General features: G+C 39.2%; 1 protein-coding gene across 16 annotated transcripts in view; it reads left to right on the forward strand.

The window, feature by feature from the left end:
- Positions 1–26811, forward strand: part of CASK (calcium/calmodulin dependent serine protein kinase) — a 350110-nt gene that overhangs the window by 74056 nt on the left and 249243 nt on the right. The window lies entirely within an intron of this gene.

Raw genomic sequence — 26811 nt, forward strand, 5'->3', positions numbered from 1 at the left:
GAGTGCAGAGCCTGTTGGAGGGCTTGATCCCATGACTCATGAAATCATGACCTGAGCCTAAACCAAGAGTCAGATGTTCAATCTAATAAGCCACCCAGATGCCCCAGGTTTTTTATTTTTAAAGCATGTACATTTTATATAGAAAAATCAAGTATTTCTATAGACCTTAGGCAATAAATTGTGAGTGCTAATTTAGCAAACTGCCTCCATGGTACATCTTTGGCTGTTCTCCCTCCTGGCCTTTTTTGTGACAGTATTGAATGTTTGGAGGCTGAAGAGTCAACTTTTAAAAACCCATCTGCTTTTTTAATGATTAGATCATTTTGCTATATTGTGGCAAGCATTTCTGGACTACAATATTTAAAATAAGATCTGAATTTTACAAATGTCAAGTTTATAATTGAATTGCTAATCAAATCCTGTTGGCAGTTACTGTTCTGTGAGTAAGTGCTGATGAATCTAGAGCTGAGGCAATTTATCATGACTGTTGGAAGATCAACTCTGGAAAAAGAAAATCCCACTTTCTTTCATCTTATTATTGTTTTGCCTTTTAAAAAATACAGAGAAGACTTAAGTTTGCCATCTCTGCTTCTGCAAGTATGTGGCCATTTGTTAAACTGAAATGACTTGTTCATTATAATTCCAGGTGTAAACATGGCTTGATATCACATAAAGTGTGTTGGCCATAATCTTTCATATCATTTTACTCCTAAACCTCTTTTAGGCTGGATTTCCCATCTCCTATGACTTAGTTGTGGCTGTCATGTTTATATACTAGATCTCTCAGAGCTCTCTGGTTTGTATATTCAATTTCATCTTAATATCACATCCAGGAAATATAACACTATGAAAAACTGTGAGATGAGGGACTGTTCATTTTTTTTATTCTGAAATAAGCAGCTTTTAAAATTTTCCCCTCTTCCACTATATGGACTAAATAAAGTATGCTTCATATTTTAAATCATTTTGGACTCCCCCCCCCCATAAAAGTAACTACCTATTTCCTTTCAGATCTGCATTTTGCTAGGTTTTAAATTACACAATTCATAAAATTTCTCAGGAAGCTGTAGAAACAGAAGTAGGTGGTAGCAGATTGGGTGGTTCAGGGGAAGCATAGTCTTTGATATATGGGAACTAATAGATGGGACACACAATCTATATACTGTCACAAGAATTTCAGAGTATAGTTACTGAAATTTAAGTCTGAAGAAGTAGAGGTAGGGTCATTCTTGTATATATTGAATGTCCAAGTTGCAATTATACCATCTATATGAATAGCCTTGAAAACAGGCTAAGATGTAAGTCTTCTGTGAGTATGGTTATTCTGAAAGAAATTTGCTTTATATAATGTGTCAAAAACACAAATTCCAAATTAGTAAGGAAAAGTCTTTATTTGAAAGGATTGTTTCAAGGAGGAGGAAGGGACTGTTGCAGTAGGCAGTGGAGTCTATTCAAATAGAATGACCTGACAGATCTACAAGTATCTCAAGTTAGGCCCAAAAAAAAAAAAAAAAAAGTTTTTGCTTTTATAGGGAGGAATAAACAAGGCTAACAGAAAGAACTGCGTGCAAGGAGACAGGAGGACTGGTGAGAAGTAGAAGAGCTTCCCCAAGCTTTAGTTAAAAAGCATCTTATTCTGATTCATAAGTATGGACAAGCAGTTGGGCTAATCACTTATGAGACAAAGAATGGATATTTGGAGGGCTTGTCTGACTTTATCATAGGTAAACAAATAGGGGAGGGCATCTGTGAATCTTTTTAAGTCATCTGGGGGAGGTGTTTCCGTACAGAAAGCTGTTTTTGGAACACAAAGAGGGTGGAGCTTTCTCAGTCTCTGCTGTTTTCCAGGGTCGGAGGGCTCAACATTTTCCAATATGAGGGCTTTGAAGAATCATTCGTATTCATTATCCAGTCCTATTATTCCTGATTTACACAGGAATATTATACCGCCTGGTTTTCTTTAGTAAGGAGTAGGTTTTATTGTTAGCAAAATTTTATGCATGCTCAATACCTTTTAACAAAGTTCATGCTCAGTAATACAGGGGAATAAAAAGAAACACAAGAGGGAGTCTGTCCTTTTGCAATTTAAAACCTTTTTAGGGGGCGCCTGAATTGCTCATTCTGACTTTTGATCTCAGCTCAGGTCTTGAGCTCAGGACTGTGAGTTCAAGCCCCATGTTGGGCTCCATGCAGGGCATGGAGCCTACTTAAATAAACAAAAAACCTCTTAGGGATAGTATGATAGTTGTAGACCTAAAACAGTAACTGTTACCTGTCAAGAAATGGAAGCCTGAATTAAGTTGCTGGTGAGAAAGGGAAAGGACTGGGGGAAACTGACATTTGAGTTTTCACTCCTTAAGGGGCTGTCTTCATGTGGGTGCACATATTCCTAGGTGTTTACAGACTTCTAAGCGATATCAGGCATGGGTAGTTACAAGGGAATCAGTTTCCAAATTCTTCTATAGGTATTCTTTCTAAAGTTGATGTGCCCAGGACAGTGCCTGTAATGGACATACAGACTTTTTCTCGTGTTCCCTTTCACAATTTCTTCTATCCTTATGCACAATGAGCCTTCTTCGCAATCCAGAATCATATCATGATGTGTTATAAGATGCATTGGAATTTGTGCAGAAACCTCCAGGATGCCAAACAAAGAAGCAGCTTAAAAATTGGCATCAGTGTTGAGGAAGTAAGTCTCAAAGACTAAGTAACACATACTTTTTCAAGTCAGGCTGTTGCTTGCTTTGCTTTTGACAAAATTAATGGAACTTACCAACCTGTTAGCTGATGGATCATTAACGGTAATTTTTAGGTCATTATACCATCTATGGCAAGTACCGCAGAAGAAGTTTGCTTTAACAAAACCTCATCTAGTCCCATCTTCTTGTCTTCTTTTTTTTTTAAGATTTAATTTATTTATTTGACAGACAGAGATCACAAATAGGCAGAGAGGCAGGCAGAGAGAGAGAGAGAGAGAGAGAAGCAGATTTCCTGCTGAGCAGAGAGCCCGATGCAGGGCTCGATCCCAGGATCCTGGGATCATGACCTGAGCCGAAGGCAAAGGCTTTAACCCACTGAGCCACTCAGGCGCCCCTTCTTGTTTTCTTTTAATAATAGCTTTATTAGGATATAATTCATACACCACAGAATTTACTCCTTTAAATTGTATAATTCAGTGGTTTCTATATATTCAGAGTTGTACAAACACAAACATCACCAGTATTTCCAAAACATTTTCATCATCCCCCAAAAAAACTCCATACCTATTAGTAGACACCAACTATTTTCCCCCTCCCCAGCCTCTGGCAACTACTAATCTACTTTCTGTCTCTATGGATTTGCCTGTTTTGGACATATCAGATAAATGGAGTCTCGTAATAACGTAACCTTTGTGTCTGGCTTCTTTCACTTAATGTGTTTTCAGAGTTCCTCCATGTTGTAGCATGTATCTGTTTTCATTCCTTTTTATGTCTGAATAATATTCCATTGTGTGGATAGGCCATGTTTTATTCATCCATTAGCTGATGACATTTGGGCCAAATCAACTTTTTAGCTGCCATGACCATCCATGTACAGTCTACCCCACTCATGAATTCTGATTTGGAAATTTGCCTGCTCACCAAAATTTACTTGTTACCCCAAAACAGATACTCACCCCTTTGCAGTCATTCATAGACCTGTGAAGAGCAGCCAAAAATTTAAGTCACTCAAGGCACATATTCCCAGCTGAGGTGAAACCAGCTACACTCTGCCTTCTTATTTTGGCTCAAGTGCCAAGTAGACACATGTCCTTTTTGCCATCTATTGAGTGCCACAGTTTGACATTTCTGTGCTTTTTGCTGATGCATTTATTCCTCCACATAGGCCCCAGGCATAATGGTGAACTGGTGCTCCCCATTTCTAAGCATGGGCAGGCTGTGATGTGCCTTATAGAGAGAAGCTTCTCTGTTAGAGAAGCTTCATTCAGGCTTGAGTTCAAGAACTCTAAGCCGTGAGTTCAATGTTAACAGACTGACAATATGTATTAAAGAAAGCATCTTAAACAGAAATGCACATAAAATAAGGTTATGTATAGACTGGTTGACCAAAATGTGACCAGAGATGCACAAGGAGCCTAATGCTGTATCTCCTCTTGGAGCAGCAGTTCTATATTCACTCACTCAGTGTTGATGTGACTTTGTAGAACATAACTACTGTGAATAATAAACATCAACTGTATGTATTTTTATGCAGACACATGTTTTCATTCTCTTGGGTATATGCCTAAGAGTAGAATTGCTGAGTCATGCAGTCCTATCTAATTGTTTTTGTGAACAAGATTTCTTAGTGTTCACATCCATAAAACTTAGAGAATTTATGCTGAATCCTCTTACTCAACCAAGACCAAAAGGTGAGATCTTCTAAGCCCGTGACACAGAGGAGTCAGTATCTCTTGTGATACATCCACAGGAATAGCTTTCAAAGGCCCCTCAAGAGTCGAGGCCAACTATAAGAAATCCCCACATTCCATGGACTCCAGAACCGTTCATTCTTTCCTCCGTTCATGATACCAGCTCTCCATCATGTTCCGCTTGTCTGCTGCTCAGTTGCTTCAAGACCAATTTATGGGATTGAATCTAGAGGGTTTAAGCCTTCTCCTCTAGGAAGGAAGTTGAGCATGTAAATGAGTTAAAGCTTAATGCTGTAAAAGTTGATGTTTTCTTATGAACTGTTGCTTTCTAATATCTTAACGGTTTACCTCTCCAGTAGCATGAATAATTGACTGTATAATAGATTTTCATAATAGTACATGAGAGCAGTAGGTATGAACAGAAGCAGTTTTGTGCTTCTGTTTTTGTAGTAAAGATTTCATCTGTAACTAAATGAAATCAACCTATCCTCCTTTTTAATTGTGGCCATGTACCAATCATCCATTATTTAAAATGCCAGGCATTCTCTTGGGTGCTATTTGTATATGTCCTCTCATTTAATTCTCAGAGAAATCTTGCAAAAAAAAAAAATCTACATCTTGCAGAGGATATTGAGGATCAGAGGAGTTTAAGAACTTTTCAATTCATGCGCAGAAGTGATAGAGCCAGGCAAACCCAAGTTAGTCTCTCTTTTGAACTCCAGAGCCTTTACCCTTTATGTGCTACAACGTAGCTATCCTTGGCTTCATGCATGCACCCCATCCTCCACAAAAAAAGAAAGAGGTGTGTGTGTGTGTGTGTGTGTGTGTGTGAGAACTGGAAGCAGGGTTATTTTTGTTTTCTTCACAGCTTTACTCTGAGCACCTAGAACTGTGCATGCCACCAAGGATATTTAGTAAATATTCACTGAGTGAATGAAAGAATGTCCCATCAGTTTTGTGAATTTACTGAAGATTCTGGGGAATGGTACCATAAAAGAAGAGTGATGAACAAAGGAAGATTTCTTCTTTTGGGGAAAAATTACATCTGTAAAGGGTAAATAGGCTGTTTTACACTTTCATGGTTAGGAATCCAAAGATGGGCTGTAAACACACTGTTCTGTGTTTATCCCTTTTTACCCGGTCAGCACTCTAGTATATCCAGACTGCTTTGCTGGGCAAGCTTGTTCTGCACATTGCTCTAGAGAGGTCATGTTATTAGTTATGGTGGGGGGATGGTGACCCTTCTCCTATGAGAAAGAAGCCAAGTTTAGGTATCATCAGGTAGATTGTGCAGTGATCCCAGAGATAGGTCAAGAAATCTCAGGAATGGAGAAAAGACTTGGAAGATAGCTCAGGGAAAAGATTATCCAGGTGATTAATAAATGATACATAACTTCATTAGTCATCAGAGACATGCAAATTAAAAGCACAGTGTGATACCACAGTGTGATACTACTGCATTCCCAACAAAATAGCTAAAAAATTAAAATGATAGGCAATTCCAAGTATTGCTGAAGACAGAGCTGAAGATTAGAACTCTGATTGCTAATAGTATAAATTAGTTCAACCACTCTGGTAATCTGGAAAGATCTACCAAAGCTGACTTATATGTATGTACCTTATGATCTGGCATTTCCACTCCTAGGCATATACTCAACCAAAAGGCCTTAACACATGTCCACCAAAAAATACGTATAAGAATACTTTTAGCAGAATTGTAATAGCCTTAAATAAGAAACACCCCAAATGTCCAACAAGATGATGGCATAAACTGGAGTGAATTCACATGGTGAGGTATTAAAAAGCGATGAGAATGGATTTGTGTACATAAGACACATATGAATCTCTTAAGCAAAATGATGAGTCAAAGAAGCCAGACATAAAAGGCTACCTACCCTATGATTCCATTTATTTAAAGTATAAAAACAGTGCAACTGATCTATGACCTTTGAAATTAAAATAGTTGTTACCTCTGGGGGGTGGTAGTGACTGAGACGGGAGCATAATAGGGGCTTCTGAGATGCTGGTCGTGTTCTATTGCTATTACCTGGATGAGTTCACAGAAAATTCATCAAACTCTACACTTAGGTTTTATGTACAAGGAATTAGCTATACATTGTCTCAAGGGAAAGAGGGTAAAGCAATTTGATTTTTGCCAGCTCATGTGGTCAGAGGAAAATACCTGTCCCAGCTATTTGGATATTTTTGCCTTAGTAGGTTTGCTAATTCACAGAAGCATTCATTCATTCAGTGGGGCAGCAGGGGTTGGAGGGGGAGACTCATCAGATATTTATTCTGTACAGAATGCTAAATGCTGGGGTGGGTATAGATAGGAATAAAACATAGAACACCGTTAAATCTAGTAATCCAGACTGAGGATTCTCATTTTTTTTAAGATTTTATTTATTTATTTGAGAGCATGAAAGCGAGCACATAAGCAGGGGAAGCAGTAGAGGGAGAGGGAGAAGCAGACTCCTGCTGAGCAGGGAGCCCAATACAGGGCTCCATCCCAGAACCTGGGATCATGACTTGAGCCGAAGGCAAACATCTAACCATCTGAGCCACCCAGGCACCCCAAGATTCTCATTCTTGATAGTAAATAGTAAGAAGGGAGAGCAACTCGGGACGCAGATGAGTCTCGTTTTGTTATTCTTACTGGCTGCTTAAGAAATAATGAAAAATAGTACAGTTTGATGAATTTTCTGTGAACTCATTCAGTTACTAGCACCCAGAGCAATGCATTTGGTTCAAAATGCATCTAAGATTATAACATGAGAAAGACCATTTCTGAACTGATTATGGGAGAAAATTCCACTAGTCTATTTGAATTGGCCTTGTGTTGTCTGTGGTATTTGCCTTTATCTTGGCTTGCTTCTGTTTTCTCCCTATCAATGGGGTAGATTTTATCTATTTTGTTTACTCTTCAGAAATAACTGCCAGGAAACGTTAAGACTACTGTTTGAGGGATGATGGCCAAATTGCTCATTTTTTAATGCAGAGTCAATAAGCAATACAGGCTTTCTGAAAAGCCTTGCCAGTTTGTCTCTCTAATGTGTACCTAATATTTTTAAACACTTCTAATATATGAATGATAATGTTACCAAGCTTTTCCTGTATCCCCACCTTAATTATTTGTTCATACAATGGCTTTTTTTTTTTAACTGAGCTTTGGAAACTAAGCTTTTATCTTTTTAATTTGATCATCTTCTCTATTACTTGGAAACAGTCTCTCTTTCACGAGACTAAGTACAGAACTATCCTATTGAGTTCTTATTAAATTCAAGGCAAGTTTGAGGTTGTTAAATATTAAGTGAACTATAGCTAAAGGTTTCCCAGTGTTTTTTTTAACAGATCCATTGTTGTAGGAAAAGCATGGGAAGAGTTGAAGTCAGACATTTCACATCTGTCCTGTGTGATGTGACCTCGAGTTTCATAAACCAAGGTGTCAAGTGAGTGTAATAATACTGTCCTCCCAGAGCTGGTGACAGGATTAAGGGTGATGATCCCTGTGAAGCATCTCCACTCACGATTAGCACTTTGTGGTGCTCATTTGTGGTGGGCCATAATTTCCCTGTCCTCCATTGAGACTCCTCCTAGATTCATTCTGGAGTTACCTCCATCTGGCCCACCTCAGTTCCATCTCTGTAATTTCCCTTTACTTATTTTCATTATCTCATCTTCCTTTTATTTTTTTTTAAAGATTTTATTTATTTATTGACAGAGAGAAATCACAAGTAGATGGAGAGGCAGGCAGAGAGAGAGAGAGGGAAGCAGGCTCCCTGCTGAGCAGAGAGCCCGATGTGGGACTCGATCCCAGAACCCTGAGATCATGACCTGAGCCGAAGGCAGCGGCTTAACCCACTGAGCCACCCAGGGGCCCCTTCCTTTTATTTTTTTAAATAAAGCTACAGTAAAATAGTTTTCTAGGTTCAGTCAACAACTGAATTTTTACTACTTCTAATACTGTTAGAAAAAACTAATTTCCAAAATTTTTTAAAAAATAAAATGTATTGAGGCACCTGGGTGGCTCAGTCAGTTATATGTCTGCCTTTGGCTCAGGTCATGATCCTGGAGCCCTGGGATCGAGCCCTGTATGGGGCTCCCTGCTCAGTGGGGAGTCTGCTTCTCCCTCTCCCTCTGCACCCCCTCTGCTTGTGTGCTCTCTTGCTCTCTTTCTTTCAAATAAATACATAACAATTTAAATTTAAATTTAAAAAAATGTCAGGGGCACCCACCCAGCTCAGTCAGTAGAACATGTGACTTGCGATGTCAGGGTTGTAAGTTTGAGCCCCACCTTATGTGCAGAGATTACTTAAAAATGGAATCTTTTAAAAATAAAAAAAAAGTCAACGTGCTTTTTCATGTCTTCTTTCAAACTCTCTAACCGCAGGGTGGCTGATAAATTTTCTACTCATAAGACTGAGATGTCTTTAGTAAGGACTGCTGATTTGGTGAGAATGGGCCCATTTATGTTCCAGCTTACCAAGTATATTGACATCTGGCTGGTTTATTATTTGAAACTCTCCTTTTATCTAGCATGTATTTCTGACTTAGATTTAGTTTGAAGACATTTTTGTGTTTTCTTTTTTTCTTAAAATTTCTCTCAGGATTATTAACTGAGATCATCAAGTGATTTTCCCTCCCCAACTCAGACTTTAGGTGGTGGCTACTTTCTGTTGGAGTTTTCTCTAAGGTAATCAAAGTAAATGAATTAGTATAATTCTTTTGAAGCATATTTTTGTCTTACTCTATTGCTAACACTTCAATAAAAGAAACTAATCATGGTTTTACCAGTATACATTAAAAAGGATGGAAATTTGGTGTACGTGGGTGGCTCAGTTGTTAAGCGTCTGCCTTCAGCTCAGGTCATGATCCCAGGGTCCTGGGATCGAGACCCACATTGGGCTTCCTGCTCAGTGGAGAGTTTGCTTCTCCCTCTGCTTCTCCCACTCCCTCTGCTTGTGTTCTCTCTCTCACTGTCTCTCTCTCTCTATCAATAAACAAAAATCATTTAAAAATGGGAACTTATCAGGAAATCCTACTAAGTAATTATTAAAATTAAGCCAAGAATAATTGACGGATTCACATTACAGTAAAGTAATATGTATGTTTTCTTTTAAGTGAAATTTGACAGCTGTTAGGCTAGACATCCTCAAATGTATGATACTTGAAAACTAATCTCAACCAGAGGCCAGAGTGGTATAGTGACACAGATGCATATGATATGGAAAATGCCCCATCATGCTCACAGGGTAACTGGCACAGTTTTGTTTCCACTACAGTGCACAGATCAGAGAAGTCACAGAGCACCCCTGGACTGAAAGGGGAGGGGATGTAGAACCCACCTCTAAATAGGAGTGATGACAAAAAATTGCTAGCCACCTTTTTTTTTTTTATTATGTTCAGTTAGCTACCATACAGTACATCATTGGTTGCTGATGTAGCGTTCAAGGATTCAATTAGCTGCATACAACACCCAGTGTGCATTACAACATGTGCCCTCCTTAATACCCATTCCCCAGCTGCCCCATCCCCCTACCCCTACTCCCCTCTGAAACCCTCATTTTGTTTCCAGGAGTCCATAGCCTCTCATGGTTTGTCTCCCTCTCTGATTTCTGCCCCCCTTCAGTTCTGGCTGCCTTTAATCAGCCACGCCAGGAAATTTTTAAACTTTGTTGCCTTAATGTTTGAGTAAGTAGCTGGTGCCACTTCATTCCAAAGCAGTATTAAAATTCTATCATAGGATCAAATGCCCCTAATTCAGTATCAATCCAGGTTACAAATGACAGCAGTGAATAATTTGTCACTGTGAATAGACTAAAATAAGGACATATTGTGTTCTGCAATTAGAGACTAAAATCTCATCTGGCCCCGTTTGCTGAAACCAAATTTTACTATTTTTTATAATCAAAAGATAAATTATTTTAGGCAGGTTGGTTATTGTAATATGTTTTTGACACTCTTCCCAGAAGAATAATACAAGGAAACAAGTAGTGATTACCTTTTGAACTGTAAAGTGCTTTTCATTTTGAGCAAGAGTTTTAGGTCTATAAAACAATTTGGAAGAATAGATCATCTGTCTGTGATTGCTTGTGTAGCCACCAGAAGGCTCAGAAGCCCAGGAACACATCATAAAGCTCTTATGTTGGGAAATCCTCAGAACTGAGTGCAGAGCTAGTTTGATTTCATCAGAATAGGCAGGTGTAGACTGCTCAACTAAAAAATTCATAAAATGACGCATACTTGCTCTTACTGGTTTGAAAATATATTGAAAACTGTTTGATTCTAAAAAAAATTCTAAAACCAACATCTCTCTTTCCTTTGATTCTGTATGTGACCAGTTTAATATCTATAATTTTAGACAAAGAATTTGGTATCTAGTGTGAATATTTTAATCACTTTAGATAATCTGGTCACATCAGGGGCCTCTTGGAACCCAGTCAGAGCAGTTTGGGGTTCTTTTCCTGCGTGGGGATGGCATATCAGTCAAAGCCCAGTCAGGAGACAGAAACCAAACAGTTCCTTTGACCAGGCAAATTTATTTAAAAGAATTATTACCAAGAAATTAGAATAGTAGGGAATTGGCTAGTGAGAATTGGAGAACTTCACAAAATACAGAAATGGCAGACACAGTGAACAGCCACTACCCCCAAGCACTGAGATGAACCTTCCAGGAAAACAGCTGGCCTTCCTCCCAGCAGGGCTGAGAGGTAAACCTTATTGCAGTGTTCATGGCGGGGGCTCACTCTGCTACAGAAAAGTTCGCTGAGCTCTCATGCTGGTGGGATGTGGACATTTGCCGTCTGGAGTCTAGAAGACATCCTTAGGGAGATGCCTCACTTCTGAACTTGCAGCAAGCTGACCAAGAAGGTGCTGGAAAAAGGTGTTTGTAGGAGGTGACCTACCAGTTGCACTCTGCTGCAAAGTTGGCTGGGGGTTCCAGGGGATGCTGGTTATAAGGAAGATGCCCTTACAGTAGTGCTCTGCTGCAAAGCCACCTGTCCGTGGAAAGGTGCCACGTGCTCCTGGCCCCTGGGCCCTCCGGATAAACTGCATACATCAGCAAGAGCCTGATGAGAATAACAGTGGGACCAGGAAGGCAAACCTCTTTGTCCTCCAGTGTCCCTCCATTGCCCTCTACCAAGGAAGTTTCATTTTGTGCCAGTTGGAAATATATTTAGAGTCCGGCTCCTATATTTCAGGGCAGGCAGTGATGGGTGGGTTTGGAGCTGAGAGAACAGTGGATTAGTAACTGGCATGGGGTTGGTGTGTATGGCAGTGATTATAGTTTTGAGGAGCCTGTCGTATTAAGCAACACCATCTGTGAGACTTGGCAGTGTTTTTCTTTTGCTTTTCTTTTTCTCCTGTTCCTTATTCCCCTTAAATGATTAGCAACTACATAATTCAAAGTGGAATTTTTGTATTGGTTATCATCACCAGCAAAATTAAATTTTAAAAATCAAATTCTACCTGAAAAATCATCCACTTAAGTAGAATAGACCTGTGATTTGATTTAGAATATTACATTAGTCCATGTTACATATTTGTTCCTATGATATTAGCATTTCACATATGTTACCTAAATAGATTGTGTAGGATAATATTGAATGTCCAAATGAGTTTTCATGAAAGCATTATTACTACTCTGTGATTAAAGTCAGAATGTTACTCTGAAAATAAAGCAAGTTTAAAGTACAATATGAGGAAGGAAGTGTGATCAGATGGGTCTCTTCAGTACCCTGCAGTAGGGCCACTATTCCTTTGTTAACTTATTTTAACAACACAAATCTTAAACCTGTGCTTTCCATTCCCATTTACCAGTGTCCCAACCACATCCTAATCTCCTCATTGCCCATCTGCAAGAATCTTCTTAGAGGGTTCTCTCCAGTCCCACCCTGTGTATAATTTACTCTGCTGACTACTGGAATTTTTATCTTCCTTAATTACTACTTTCATCATTTTTCCCAATCTTGGGAATGTATAATTAATAATGGTTCTCCCTATTGCCCTACTGCTGTATGATTGAATTGAAATTCTAATAAATTGGGTTTTCTGGTGTTTGGTATCTAGGTCCACATTACCAGGCCAGTCTTACTTCCCAACATGAATCCTTTGTTAGATTTATTTAACAGACTTTTGTTAACTTATTACCAAATGTCAGATGCTGAGAAGGGAAAAATGAACCTTCCATAAAGGGAAGGTCACAGTGCAGTCAGGGAGGCATGCAAATAAAATGATTGTTACAATGTGTGGAAGGTTAAATAATGCTCCCCCACACCTAAAAGATGTTCCTGTCCTAATCCCGGAACCTGTGACTATGTTACCCTGCATCCAAAAGGGACTTTGCAGATGTGGCTAAATTAAGGATCTTGAGATGGGGAGATTATTCTGAATTATCTGGATTATTATTGTAATCACAGGGTTATTTATGAGAGGGAGGGCAGAAGGAGATTTAATTACAAGAAAAGGCAGCGTGGCCAAAGAAGCTGAGATTGGGATAACACAGCCATGTGCCAAGGAATATAAGCAGTCTCTAGAAGCTGGAAAAGGCAATGAGCTGATTCTCCTCCTTAATTTGGCCCTGAAAGACTCATTGCAGACTTCTGACCTCCAAAACTGTAAATGAATAACTTCGTGTTGTTTTAGGCTACAAGGTTTGAGGTCATTTGTTACAGCCACAGTAAAAAATTAACACGCAGTGTAATAAATAGAAAAATGTAAGCATTCCCCGCTATAGCACAGAGAGGAAAGTCACAAATTCTGTTGTAACAAAATGAGGCTATTCACAAATGGACTTAGTGGGGTAGGACATTGAAAGGAAGGGGAAATGGGTATAGAGATGCGGAGCTGTGAATTATTAGCAAGTCATGTTCAGGAAAGTGCAAGTAGTTTGATTTTGTTGGAGTTGAGGCAGAAGGGAGGGTGAGAGATACCACCCGTTAGGGTATGAATGCCTTGTGAGCAGCCATACGCATTTTGAACTGTATTGTCTAGGCACTGGGGAACCACTGGCAAGTTTTAGATAGGAGAGTCCCTCAGATTGGTATTTTAGGAAGACCAGTCAGGTAGTACTGTGCAGGAGGTTACATAAGGAGAAAAGACTAGGTAGGGTGTTGCAGTGATCCACACAAAGAGGTAGGTGTCTGAATTAAAGCTTTGGCAGGAGTGCCAGATTTTGAGAAATTGGATAGGGACACTCTTTCTTTTATTCAAATAAACACTGTCCACTGGTACGTTGGTCTGAGGGAATAAATGAGTCTTGCACATGTTGAGTTTGAGGAGTCTTTGAGATCTAAATATTGGTGATCAGTAAGCAGTTAGATGTTTTAGTCTCAAACTCAGGACCGAGGTCAAAGCAAAAAAAGAAAAGACTTGAGAATCCTCATCATGTAGGTAACAGATGAAATCCTAGAAGAGTATACAATGCTTGAAGACAGCAATGAAAATAAAGCATAGTCAAGGTTAGGATCCTGACGAACACTTACCTTGGAAGAAAGGATGGGCCAAGGCCAAGAAGGAGAAACCAGGCAGGCAACAGAGGTAGAAAATTATCATCAGAGAATGCAGTCACAGCAGCTGAGAGAGAAGGTCTTCTGTGGTTTCAAATGCTATAAAAAGGCTGAGTGATGGAAGAACTGTGATGTCCATGGAATTTGCCGGCATAGAAATCATTCAGAACCTTGGCCAGAGCACTTCCAGAGTTTCAGTGAGGATGGAAGCCAGATTGTAGTAGGCTGCAGGAGTGGGTACCGAGGAAGTGGGGAGAGTAAATACAGAATCATTTTCAAGAGGCTAGACTGAGAAGAGGAGAGACAGGGGTAGGTAAGGGGCATGTGGAATAGAAGTTGAGATTAAGATAGGAGGACGTCACCATTTTATACTGGGGGAAAAGAGCTAATAGAAAGGAGGAGGATGTACCAATGGAGTGAGGTCTTTGATAAGCAGCAGGTGGAGCATGGGTCTAAAGCTAAATGAGAGAGGGGCTCCTCTCCCACTGAGACAGCAGGAAGTGGAGGTACCCATAGAGCTGGGTCTACAGGTAACAGGAGGGAGCAGAGGATGTCCCTCAGCTGATGGCTTGATTCTCTTGGAAGAGTAAAGGAAGAGCCACCTGCTGAGAACAGTGGTGATAGAGAATGGAGAGAGTTTGTAATAGCACATTTGAGAAATAGAAGGGAGCTGTGAGGAGAAATTGCTAGGGTGCTTCAGGGCCCCAGCTGAGGCTAGATGCAAGAAGCTTGTGGCAGTAACACCATCAGTGTGCCAATGGACTTCCCGCAGCAGTAATAATTAGCCTGCAGCCGAGGAGATGAGAATGGTGTGGGTAGATTGCCCCAGAGTGGGAGGCCTCACACACAGCAGACATGACGGATGAAGGAATCAGGAGAGCTGAAATGAATGGCAAGAGAAAAGACCATAGAGCTGGACGGGGACACAGGTTTTCAGAGGTATAACAAAAATATTCTAGTTGGAAGATGGCGGAGAAGTAGCAGGCTGAGGCTACATCAGGTAGCAGGAGATCAGCTAGATAGCTTATCTAAAGATTGCAAACACCTACAAATCCAACGGGAGATCAAAGAGAAGAACAGCAATTCTAGAAACAGAAAATCAACCACTTTCTGAAAGGTAGGACCGGCGGAGAAGTGAATCCAAAGCGATGGGAAGACAGACCGTGGGGGGAGGGGCTGGCTACCGGCAAGCGGCGGAGCAACAGAGTACAAAATCGGGACCTTTAAAAGTCTGTTCCGCTGAGGAACATCGCTCCAGAGGCTAAACTGGGGTGAAGCCCACGCAGGGTCAGCGTGGCCCCATGTCCCGCAGGGTCACAGAAGGATCCAGGGTGTCTGAGTGTCTCAGAGCTTGCGGGTACTGGAACGGGAAAGCCAGCTTCCGAGACAGAGCCAAGGAGTGAGCTCTTTGCTTGGGGTTACCTTGAACCAGTCACAGCCTGGGTGAGCTCGAAGCACGGCCGGAGGCCAGGGAGATGGGAGTTACTGGGCACTATTCTCTGAGGGTGCACTGAGGAGTGGGGCCCCGAGCTCTCGGCTCCTCCGGGCCGGAGACTGGGAGGCTGCCATTTTCATTCTCATCCTCCAAACTCTAGGGAATGCGTTCAGGGGACAAAAGCTCCCGAAAGCGAACTAACGCGAGCAGATTACTCAGCCCGCCCCCTGGTGAGGGTGGTGCAATTCCGCCTGGGGCAAAGACACTTGAGAATCAGTACAACAGGCCCCTCCCCCAGAAGATCAACAAGAAATCCAGCCAGGACCAAGTTCACCTACCAAGGAGTGCAGGTTCAATACCAAGGAGAGCAGCGGAATTCCAGAGGAGGAGAAAGCAAAGCACTGAACTCATGGCTTTCTCCCCATGATTCATTAGTCTTGCAATTAATTTAATTTGTTTTGTTTTGTTTTTTCAAATTTTTTTCTTTTTTCTTCTGCTAAATTTTTTTTAACATTTACCCTTTTCTTCTTAAATGTTTTTTAACTAGTTTATCTAATATATATATTTTTTCTTTTTTATATTATCTCTTTATTTGTTTTCTTTTTTTAATTGTTTAATTTTTTTTTTCTGAACCTCTTTTTATCCACTTTCTACCCCCAAGATTTGGGGTCTCTTCTGATTTGGTTACAGCATATTTTCCTGGGGTTTTTGCCACCCTTTTAGTATTTTACTTAGTCTTATCTGGACAAAATGAAAAGGTGGAAAAATTCACCACAAAAAAAAAAAAAAGAACAAGAGGCAGTACTGAAGGCTAGGGACCTAATCAATACAGACATTGGTAATATGTCAGATCTAGAGTTCAGAATGACGATTCTTAAGGTTCTAGCCGGGCTCAAAAAAGGTATGGAAGATATTAGAGAAACCCTCTTGGGAGATATAAAAGCCCTTTCTGTAAAAATAAAAGGACTAATATCTAACCAAGTTGAAATAAAAAAAGCTGTTAATGGGGTGCAGTCAAAAATGGAGGCTCTCACTGCTAGGATAAATGAGGCAAAAGAAAGAATTAGTGATATAGAAGACCAAATGATAGAGAATAAAGAAGCTGAACAAAAGAGGGACAAACAGCTACTGGACCACGAGGGGAGGATTCGAGAGATAAGTGACACCATAAGACGAAACAACATTAGAATAATTGGGATTCCAGAAGAAGAAGAAAGAGGGGAGCCAAAGGTATATTAGATTGAATTATTGTAAACAATTTCCCTAATATGGCAAAGGGAACAAGCATCAAAATCCAGGAGGTGCAGAGATCCCCCCCTCAAAATCAACAAGAATAGGTCCACACACTGTCACCTAATAGTAAAATTTACAAGTCTTAGTGACAAAGAGAAAATCCTGAAAGCAACCTGGGAAAAGAAGTCTGTAACATAAAATGGTAAAAATATTAGATTGGCAGCAGACTTATCCACAGAGACCTGGCAGGCCAGAAAGAACTGGCATGATATATTCAGAGCACTAAATGAGAAAAACATGCAGCCTAGAATACTATATCCAGCTAGGCTATCATTGAAAATAGAAGGAGAGATAAAAATCTTCCAGGACAAACAAAAACTGAAAGAACTTGCAAACACCAAACCAGCTCTACAGGAAAAATTGAAAGGGGTCCTCTAAGCAAAGAGAGAGACTAAAGTAGTAGCTCAGAAAGGAACAGAGACAATATACAGTAAGTCACATTACAGGCAATACAAGGCACTAAATTAATATCTCTCAATAGTTACCCTGAATGCTAATGGGCTAAATACCCCAATCAAAAGAAACAGGGTATCAGAATGGATAGAAAAACAAAACCCATCTATATGTTGCCTAGGGTTTGGGAGAAGGGGGTGGGATTATGGACATTGGGGAGGGTATGTGCTTTGGTGAGTGCTGTGAAGTGTGTAAACCTGGTGATTCACAGACCTGTACCCCTGGGGATAAAAATATATGTTTATAAAAAATAAAAAGTTAAAATAAAAAAAAAAAAAACTCATTTCAGACCCGAAGACACCTCCAGATTTAAAGTGAGGTGGTGCAAAACAATTTACCATGCTAATGGACATCAGAACAAAGCAGGGGTGGCAATTTTTATATCAGATCAATTAGATTTTAAGCCAAAGACTATAATAAGAGATGAGGAAGGACACTATATCATACTCAAAGGATCTGTCCAACAAGAAGATCTAACAATTTTAAATATCTATGCCTCTAACGTGGGAGCAGCCAACTATATAAACCAATTAATAAAAAAATCAAAGAAACACATCAACAAAAATACAATAATAGTGGGGGAATTTAATACTCCTCTCACTGAAATGGAGAGATTATCCAAGCAAAAGATCAACAAGGAAATAAAGGCCTTAAATGACACACTGGACCAGATGGACATCACAGATATATTCAGAACATTTCATCCCAAAGCAACAGAATACACATTCTTCTCTGGTGCACCTGGAACATTCTCCAGAATAGATCACATCCTGGGTCCTAAATCAGGTCTCAACCGGTATCAAAAGATTGGGATCATTCCCTGCATATTTTCAGACCACAATGCTCTGAAGCTGGAATTCAAACACAAGAGGAAATTTGGAAAGAACCCAAATACATGGAGACAAAACAGTATCCTTCTAAAGAATGAATGGGTCAACCAGGAAATTAAAGAAGAATTGAAAAAATTCATGGAAACAAATGATAATGAAAACACAATGGTTCAAAATCTGTGCGCAGTCCTGAGAGGAAAATATATAGCGCTACAAGCCTTTCTCAAGAAATGAGAAAGATCTCAAGTATACAACCTAACCCTACACCTAAAGGAGCTGGAGAAAGAACAAGAAAGAAACCCTAAACCCAGCAGGAGAAGAGAAATCATAAAGATCAGAGCAGAAATCAATGAAATAGAAACAAACAAACAAAAAATAGAACAAATCAATGAAACTAGGAGCTGGCTCTTTGAAAGAAGTAATAAGATTGATAAACCCCTGGCCAGACTTATCAAAAAGAAAAGAGAAAGGACCCAAATAAATAAAATAGTGAATGAAAGAGGAGAGATCACAACTAACACCAAAGAAATACAGACAGTTGTAAGAACATACTATGAGCAACTCTATGCCAACAAATTTGACAATCTGGAAGAAATGGATGCATTTCTAGAGACATATAAACTACCACAATTGAAGCAGGAAGAAATAGAAAACCTGAACAGACCCATAACCTGTAAGGAGATTGAAACAGGCATCAAAAATATCCAAACAAACAAAAGCCCAGGGCCAGACGGCTTCCCAGGGGAATTCTACCAAATGTTTAAAGAAGAACTTGTTCCATGCTCCTGGATTTGAAGAACAAATATTGTGAAAATGTCTATGCTACCTAAAGCAATCTACATATTTAATGCAATTCCTATCAAAATACCATCCATTTTTTTCAAGGAAATGTAACAAATAACCCTAAAATTTATATGGAACCAGAAGAGACCTTGAATAGCCAAAGGAATATTGAAAAAGAAAGCCAAAGCTGGTGGCATCACAATTCCAGATTTCAAGCTCTATTACAAAGCTGTCATCATCAAGACAGCATGGTACTGGCACAAAAACAGACACATAGATCAATGGAACAGAATAGAGAGCCCAGAAATAGACCCTCAACTCTATGGTCAACTAATCTTCGACAAAGCAGAAAAGAATGTCCAGTGGAAAAAAGACAGGCTCTTCAATAAATGGTGCTGGGAAAATTGGACAGCCACATGCAGAAAAATGAAATGGGACCATTTCCTTACACCACACACAAAAATAGACTCAAAAGGATGGATGAAGGACCTCAATGTGTGAAAGGAATCCATCAAAATCCTTGAGGAGAACACAGGCAGCAACCTCTTCGACCTCAGCCGCAGCAACATCTTCCTAGGAACATCGCCAAAGGCAAGGGAAGCGAGGACAAGAATGAACTATTGGGATTTCATCAAGATCAAAAGCTTTTGCACAGCAAAGGAAACAGTTAATAAAACCAAAAGACAACTGACAGAATGGGAGAAGATATTTGCAAACAACATATCAGATAAAGGGCTAGTGTCCAAAATCTATAAAGAACTTAGCAAACTCAACACCCAAAGAACAAATAATCCAATCAAGAAATGGGCAGAGGACATGAACAGACATTTCTGCAAAGAAGACATCCAGATGGCTAACAGACACATGAAAAAGTGTTCTATATCACTTGGCATCATGGAAGTACAAATCAAAACCACAATGAGATATCACCTCACACAGTCAGAATGGCTAAAATTAACCAGTCAGGAAATGACAGATGCTGACGATGATGCGGAGAAAGGGGAACCCTCCTACACTGTTGGTGGGAATGCAAGGTGGTGCAACCACTCTGGAAAACAGCTTGGAGGTTCCTCAAAATGTTGAAAATAGAACTACCCTACGACCCAGCAATTGCACTACTGGGTATTTACCCTAAAGATACAAACGTAGTGATCCGAAGGGGCACGTGCACCCAAATGTTTATAGCAGCAATGTCTACAATAGCCAAACTATGGAAAGAACCTAGATGTCCATCAACAGATGAATGGATAAAGAAGAAGTGGTATATATACACAATGGAATACTATGCAGCCATCAAAAGAAATGAAATCTTGCCATTTGCGACGACGTGGATGGAACTGGAGCGTATCATGCTTAGCGAAATAAGTCCATCAGAGAACAACAACTGTCATATGATCTCCCTGATATGAGGAAGTGGAGATGCAACATGGGTGGTTAAGGGGGTAGGAGAAGAATGAATGAAACAAGATGGGATTGGGAGGGAGACAAACCATAAGTGACTCTTAATCTCGCCAAACAAACTGAAGGTTGCTGGGGCGAGGGGGTTTGGGAGAGGGAGGTGGGGTTATGGACATTGGGGAGGGTATGTGCTATGGTGAGTGCTGTGAAGTGTGTAAACCTGGCGATTCACAGACCTGTACCCCTGGGGATAAAAATACATTATATGTTTATAAGAAATTTTTAAAAATAATAAAAAAAAATTCTTCTTGGTCAGTTTATCACCAGTCACAATAAGCTGTGGTGACACGAGTGTAGGAGCAACTTACGGTACCGTACGGATGACGGAGTTAGTTTTAGGAAGTCTTGGGTTCAGATTTGACCTTGGGAAAGTTACTTTTAAGCCATCTTGAATTTTTTTGCATAATAAGTGTTAAACAAATGTTTTTAAGAATGTGGAATTTGGGTGGCTCAGTTGGTCGGCAACTACGTCCGGCTCAGGTCATGACCCTTAGTGCCAGGATCAAGTCCGGCATCAGGCTCCCTGCTCAGCAGGGAGTCTACTTCTCCCTCTGATGCTCCCGCCTCTCATTCTCTCTCTCAAATAAATAAATAAAATTAAAATAAATAAAAATTTAAAATGTGGAATTTGAGAAACAAAACAGACAGCCATGGGGGAAGGGAAGGAAAAAATAAAATAACATGAAAATTGAGAGGGAGGCAAACCATAAGAGACTGTTAATCAGAGGAAACAAACTAAGGGATGCTGGAAGAAGGTGATGGGGGGGATGGGCATTAAGGAGGGCACTTGATGAAATGAGCGCTGAGTATTCTATGCAACTAATGAATCTCTAAATTCTACCTCAGAAACTAATAAAGTTTTTTAAAAATAAAGTATAATGTCAATAAATGGGAAGGTACAGCATGATGCATCATTAGACATGTCATTTGAGCGCAAACAAAATCAAGAATGCATTTTCATTAAGGACTATTAGGCAGTTTCGATCAAAACATTTTGCTTCACTACATGGTATCCTAGGGACTGTGCGTAACAAAACACCCTAAAACTTGGTGGTGTAAAACAACTGCTTCATATGCTCACAGCTTCTGGGTGTCATCAATTTGGACAGGGCACAGAAGGAGTACGGTTTCTCTCTTCCACAATGTCTGGGGCATAAGCTGGAAAGTTTGAAGGCTAGAAACTGGAATAATCTGCAGGTTTACTCACTTAGTTTGCAGTTGATGCTGGCTGTTGACTGGGAGACCTTAGTTGGGACTCTTGGCCACTCTTCATTTGGCCTCTCCATATGGAGAGGCTTCCTTGCTGCATTGCTGCCAAGTTCCAAGGATGAATGTTGAGAGGTAGAAAACACCAAGTTAAAAGTCACACCATCCTCCATGACTTGAACTTGAAGTACACCATGTCTTTATGGGAAATGGTATGATTCAGTTTGGTACGACTTTCAAGTGTTGAGTCTGTTTTAGGTCCTTTACATTTCTATTTTAAAAATGAGTAAGTTTGCCAGTTTCTGCAAAGAAAAAAAAAAGCATAGCATTTTGATTGGGGTTATTTTGAATCTATATAATTTGGAGAGATTGAAAATCTTAATATTATTTGAGTCCATAAACAATATATTTCTCCATTTATACAGTTCTTTACTTTCAGCAACATTTTGCATATTTTTTAAATTTTTATTATTTGTTTAGAAGATTTTTATCTATTGTTAAAAAGAGAGGATGAGAGAGAGTATGAGAGGACGGAGGTCAGTGGGAGAAGCAGACTCCCTGCTGAGCGAGGAGGCTGATGCAGGACTCTGTCCTGGGACTCCAGGATCATGACCTGAGCCAAAGGCACTCGCTTAACCAACTGAGCCACCCAGGTGCCCCAACATCTGCATATTTTTAAGAGTAGAGATCTTAAATTTATTTTTAGGACCTCATGTTTTTGTAAATGGTACTTTTAATTTTTTATTTAACAGTTGCTGACAGCATATGGAAATAAAGACGGTTGGTTCTCATGTATTGATCTTACATTCATTATCTTGCTAAAATCATTAGTTCTAGTAGCTTTATAAAGATTGCTTAGCAGGGGGGCACCTGGATGGCTCAGTGGGTTAAACCTCTGCCTTCGGCTCAGGTCATGATCTCAGGATCCTGGGATCAAGCCCCACATTAGGCTCTCTACTCAGTGGGGAGCCTGCTTCCTCCTCCTCTCTCTCTCTGCCTGCCTCTCCACCTACTTGAGATTGAAATAAATAATATCTTTAAAAAAAAAAAAAAAAGATTGCTTAGCAGGGCGCCTGGGTGGCTCAGTGAGTTAAAGCCTCTGCCTTCGGCTCAGGTCATGATCCCAGGGTTCTGGGATCGAGCCCCACATCGGGCTCTCTGCTCTGCAGGGAGCCTGCTTCCTCCTCTCTCTCTCTCTGCCTGCCTCTCTGCCTACTTGTGATCTCTCTCTCTCTCTCTCTCTGTCAAATAAATAAATAAATAATCTTTTAAAAAAAAGATTCCTTAGGATTTTCTATTTGCATATTGTGTTATGTGCAAATAAAGACTTTTTATTTCTTTCCATTTCATATGTCTTTTGTTCCTTTTCCTTAACTGCCTGGCTGGGACATCCAGTTATGATCTTGCGGGGTAAAGAATTCACTCTGTCATCATTAAGTATGATATTAGCTGTGGGTTTTTACAAATGCTCCCTAGTAGGCTCAGGAATTTTTCTCTTCCTAGAATTTGTTGAAATTTTTATCTTGGACAGCTGTCGAATTTTTAAAAATGCCTTCTTTTTATTTATTGAGATTTTTATATAGGTCTTCTTTATTCTGTTAGTCACACTGATTTTTTTTTAAATATTGAAACAGTTTTTTATTACTAGGATAAACCTCATTTGGTCAGAGTGTGTCAAGCTTTTGATATGTTTGACGGAGCCCATAAATTACTATATTTATTTTTATTTATTTATTTATTTATTTTTAGATTTTATTTATTTATTTGACATCGAGAGATCACAAGCAGACAGAGAGGCAGGCAGAGAGAGAGACAGGGAAGCAGGCTCCCTGCTGAGCAGAGAGCCCGATGCAGGACTCGATCCCAGGACCCTGAGATCATGACCTGAGCCGAAGGCAGCGGCTTAACCCACTGAGCCACCCAGGCGCCCCATAAATTACTATATTTAAAAGAGAAGGATTTTTGCATCAATGGTTATGAAAGATTTTGCTTTCTAGTTGTTTTTAAGTTTTTATTGGCTTTTGTGTAAGTAGAATCAGGTCATTCTGCTGACCAAACTGCTTTATCCTTTTTTTTTTAAGTTTATATTGAATTGGTGTTACTTTTTCTTAATTCATGGTGAAATCCAGCAGTGGAACTATTTGAGCCTGAGATTTTCTTTGTGGGGAGATTTAAAATTATATATTAAATTTCTGTAACAGGTTCAGGGCTATTCAGATTATTTTTCAGTTTGGGTAATTTGAATAAATTAAATAAATAAATAACTTTGTCAATTTATTTTATTTGTAGGGTTTATTAATGTATCTTGTTTATAGTATTCCTTAAAATTTTCCTACCTGACATAGATGTTCTTTTCCTTCCCAATATTAACAATGTTGTGTTCTCTCTTTTTCCTTTATCAGTTTAGCTAGGGGTTTATTGTTGATCTTTACAAGAGCAAGCTTTTGATATCATTGACCTACTTGTTCATTTTGTAGGTCATTAACTTTTTATTCTATTTACTTTGTATTTAATTTGCTGTTTTTCTGTCTTCTTAGCATGGAAACAGAAGTCATTGATCTGGGGCTTTTTAACCTCTTCTAATGTAAGCATTTAAATGTATAAATTTCTGTCTTAAAAATTGTCTTAGCTGCATCCCACTGGATTTTTTTAAGGTCAAAATATTTTCTAGTTTCCCTTGTGTGATACCTTCTTGTCCAGTGGGTTATTCTGTACTGTTTTTCTGACTTTTTGAATAATTGCAGCTCTTCTAACTCTGACAACCACCAATCTGTTCTCTGTATCTATGAGTTGTTTTTTTTTCTTAGATTCCACAGATAAGTGAGATCTTCTGGTATTTGTCTTTCTCTGACTTACATCATTTAGCATAGTGCCCTCAAGATCCATTTATGTTGTCACAAATGGCAAGATTTTTCTTTTTTGTGACTGAATATTATTCCATGTATTCTCTCTTTCTCTCTTTCACTTTTCATCAATGGACACTTAGGTTGTTTCCATAACTTGGCTATTGTAAATAATACTGCAATGAATGTAAGGGTACAGGTGCCTTTTCAAGTTAACTTTTTTGTTTTCTTCAGATAAATACCCAGAAGTATTTTATCTTAATATTTATTCAGATAAATACCCATATGGCATCTCTTTTTAATTTTCTGAGATATCACTGTACTGTTTCCCATAGTAGCTGCACCAGTTTATATTCCTACCAATAGTGCACGAGGGTTTCCTTTTCTCCGCATACACACTAACACTTGTTATTTCTTGTCTTTTTGATAATAGCCATTCTAATAGGCATGAGATGATATATCATTGCAGTTTTGATTTACATCCTCCTGATTATTAATGCTGTTGAACATCTTTTCATGTACCATTGGTCATCTGGATGTCTTCTTCAGAAAATTGTCTATGCCAATCTTCTGCTCACTTTTTTTTTTTTAAAGATTTTATTTATTTGAGAGAGAGCCAGAATGAGAGAGCACAAGCAGTAGTAGCAGCAGAGGCAGAGGGAGCCTGACATGGGGCTTGATCCCAAGACCCCGGGATCATGACCCAAGCCGAAGGCAGATGCCTAACCAACTAAGACATCCAGGTGCCCCTTTTTGCCAATTTTTTAATTGGATTTTTTCTTTTGCTATTGAGTTATGAGTTCTTTATATATTTTGGATATTAACCCCTTATTAGGTACATGATTTGCAAATATTTTCGCCCATTCAGTATGTTACCTTGTGTTATATTTTCTTGATAAATTGATCCTTTTATTGTTACGAGGTATCTTTCTTTGTCCTAACATGATGCTAATATAGACACGTCAGCTTTTGAAGATAAGTACTTGAATGGTATATTTTTCCCCATTTTTAAGCCTTAAACCTATTTCTTCACATTTAAAACATTTCCTATAGAAAACATATTGCTGGATCTTGCTTTTTAAAAAAAAAAAATCTGCTTTGGGGTGCCTGGGTGGCTCAGTGGGTTAAAGCCTCTGCCTTCCACTCAGGTCATGATTTCAGGGTCCTGAGATTGAGCCCCGCATCTGGCTTTCTGCTCAGCAGGGAGCCTGCTTCCCCCTCTCTCTCTGCCTCTCTGCCTACTTGTGATCTCTCTCTGTCAAATAAATAAATAAAATCTTTAAAAAAAATCTGTTTTAACAATTTGTCATTTAATTGAAGTATTTAGACCACTTACATATAATTTAATTATTGGTGTGGTTGAGTTTGATTCATCTTTTTATTCGTCTATTCCTCCTGTCTAGTTTAGGTTCTTTTGCCCAATATTTCCCACCAACTTTAGATTTGTTGAGTATTTTTTTTAAAGAAATACTTTATTTATTTATTTGACAGAGAGAGAGGGAACACAGGCAGGGGGAGAAGCAGGCGCCTCACTGAATAGGCAGCCCAATGCGGGGCTTGATCCCAGGAACCTGGGATCATGACCTGAGCTGAAGGCAGACGCTTAACGACTGAGCCACCCAGGTGCCCCTTTTGAGTATTTTTTAACATGCTAGTTTATTCTCAGTGTTTGCTTCTTAGGCAAATTTCTTTTTTTATGTGGTTGCTCTAGGGTTTAAAATATACATTTTTAATTTATCACAGTTTGCATTCAAATAACATTTTACCACTGCACCTGTAGTATAAGCTCCTTACAACACCTCTTCCCATCCTTTGCACTATTGTTTTCATAACTTTTCTTTGTGTATATGTTAAACCTTGTGTACACTGTTATTTTTACCTTAAAGAATCTTTTGTCTTTGTTTGACAGTTTTATTTCAATATAATTGACCTCTAATAAACTGTACATATAGAAAGTGTACAATTTGATAAATTTTGACACATATATAAACCTATTAGACCATCACTGCAGTTAAGACAATGAATATACCCATCAGGACTAAAAGTTTCCTTATGGACATTTCTAATTTCACCCTCCTTACTTTCCCTGCATTCCCCTGAAAGACTCCAGCCATTCTCCAGACAACTACTGATTTTCTTTCTGTCACTGTAAATTAGCTTATGTTTTCTAGGGTTTCATATAAATGGAATCGTACACTTTGGTCGGGCTGCTTTAACATGTATTAGTAGATGATGCTTGTTAATTGCTAGGTAGTATTCCATTAAATGGATATACCACAGTTGGTTTATTCATTGACCTCTTGGTGGACACGTGGGTTGCTTCTGATTTGGGGAAGCAAACTTGCTATGGGGAAGTAAACTTGCTATGAAATTCAATTATTTATATATCCCTTTATTTCTCTTGGGTAAATGAGTGTAATGGCTGAATCGTACAGTACATGTATGTTTAACTTTTTAAGAAACTGTTTTCCGAAGTGATTGTACATTTTACATTTCTACCAGCAGTACATGAGTTTCTCTACATCCTTGACAACTCTTGCTCTGATAAGTCTTTTTGATTTTAACCAAACTACTAAGGATGTATTGGTATCCCTTTGTACTACTAATTTGT

The sequence above is a fragment of the Mustela nivalis genome, assembly GCF_964662115.1.
Source record: "Mustela nivalis genome assembly, chromosome: X".
Lineage (NCBI taxonomy): Eukaryota > Metazoa > Chordata > Mammalia > Carnivora > Mustelidae > Mustela > Mustela nivalis.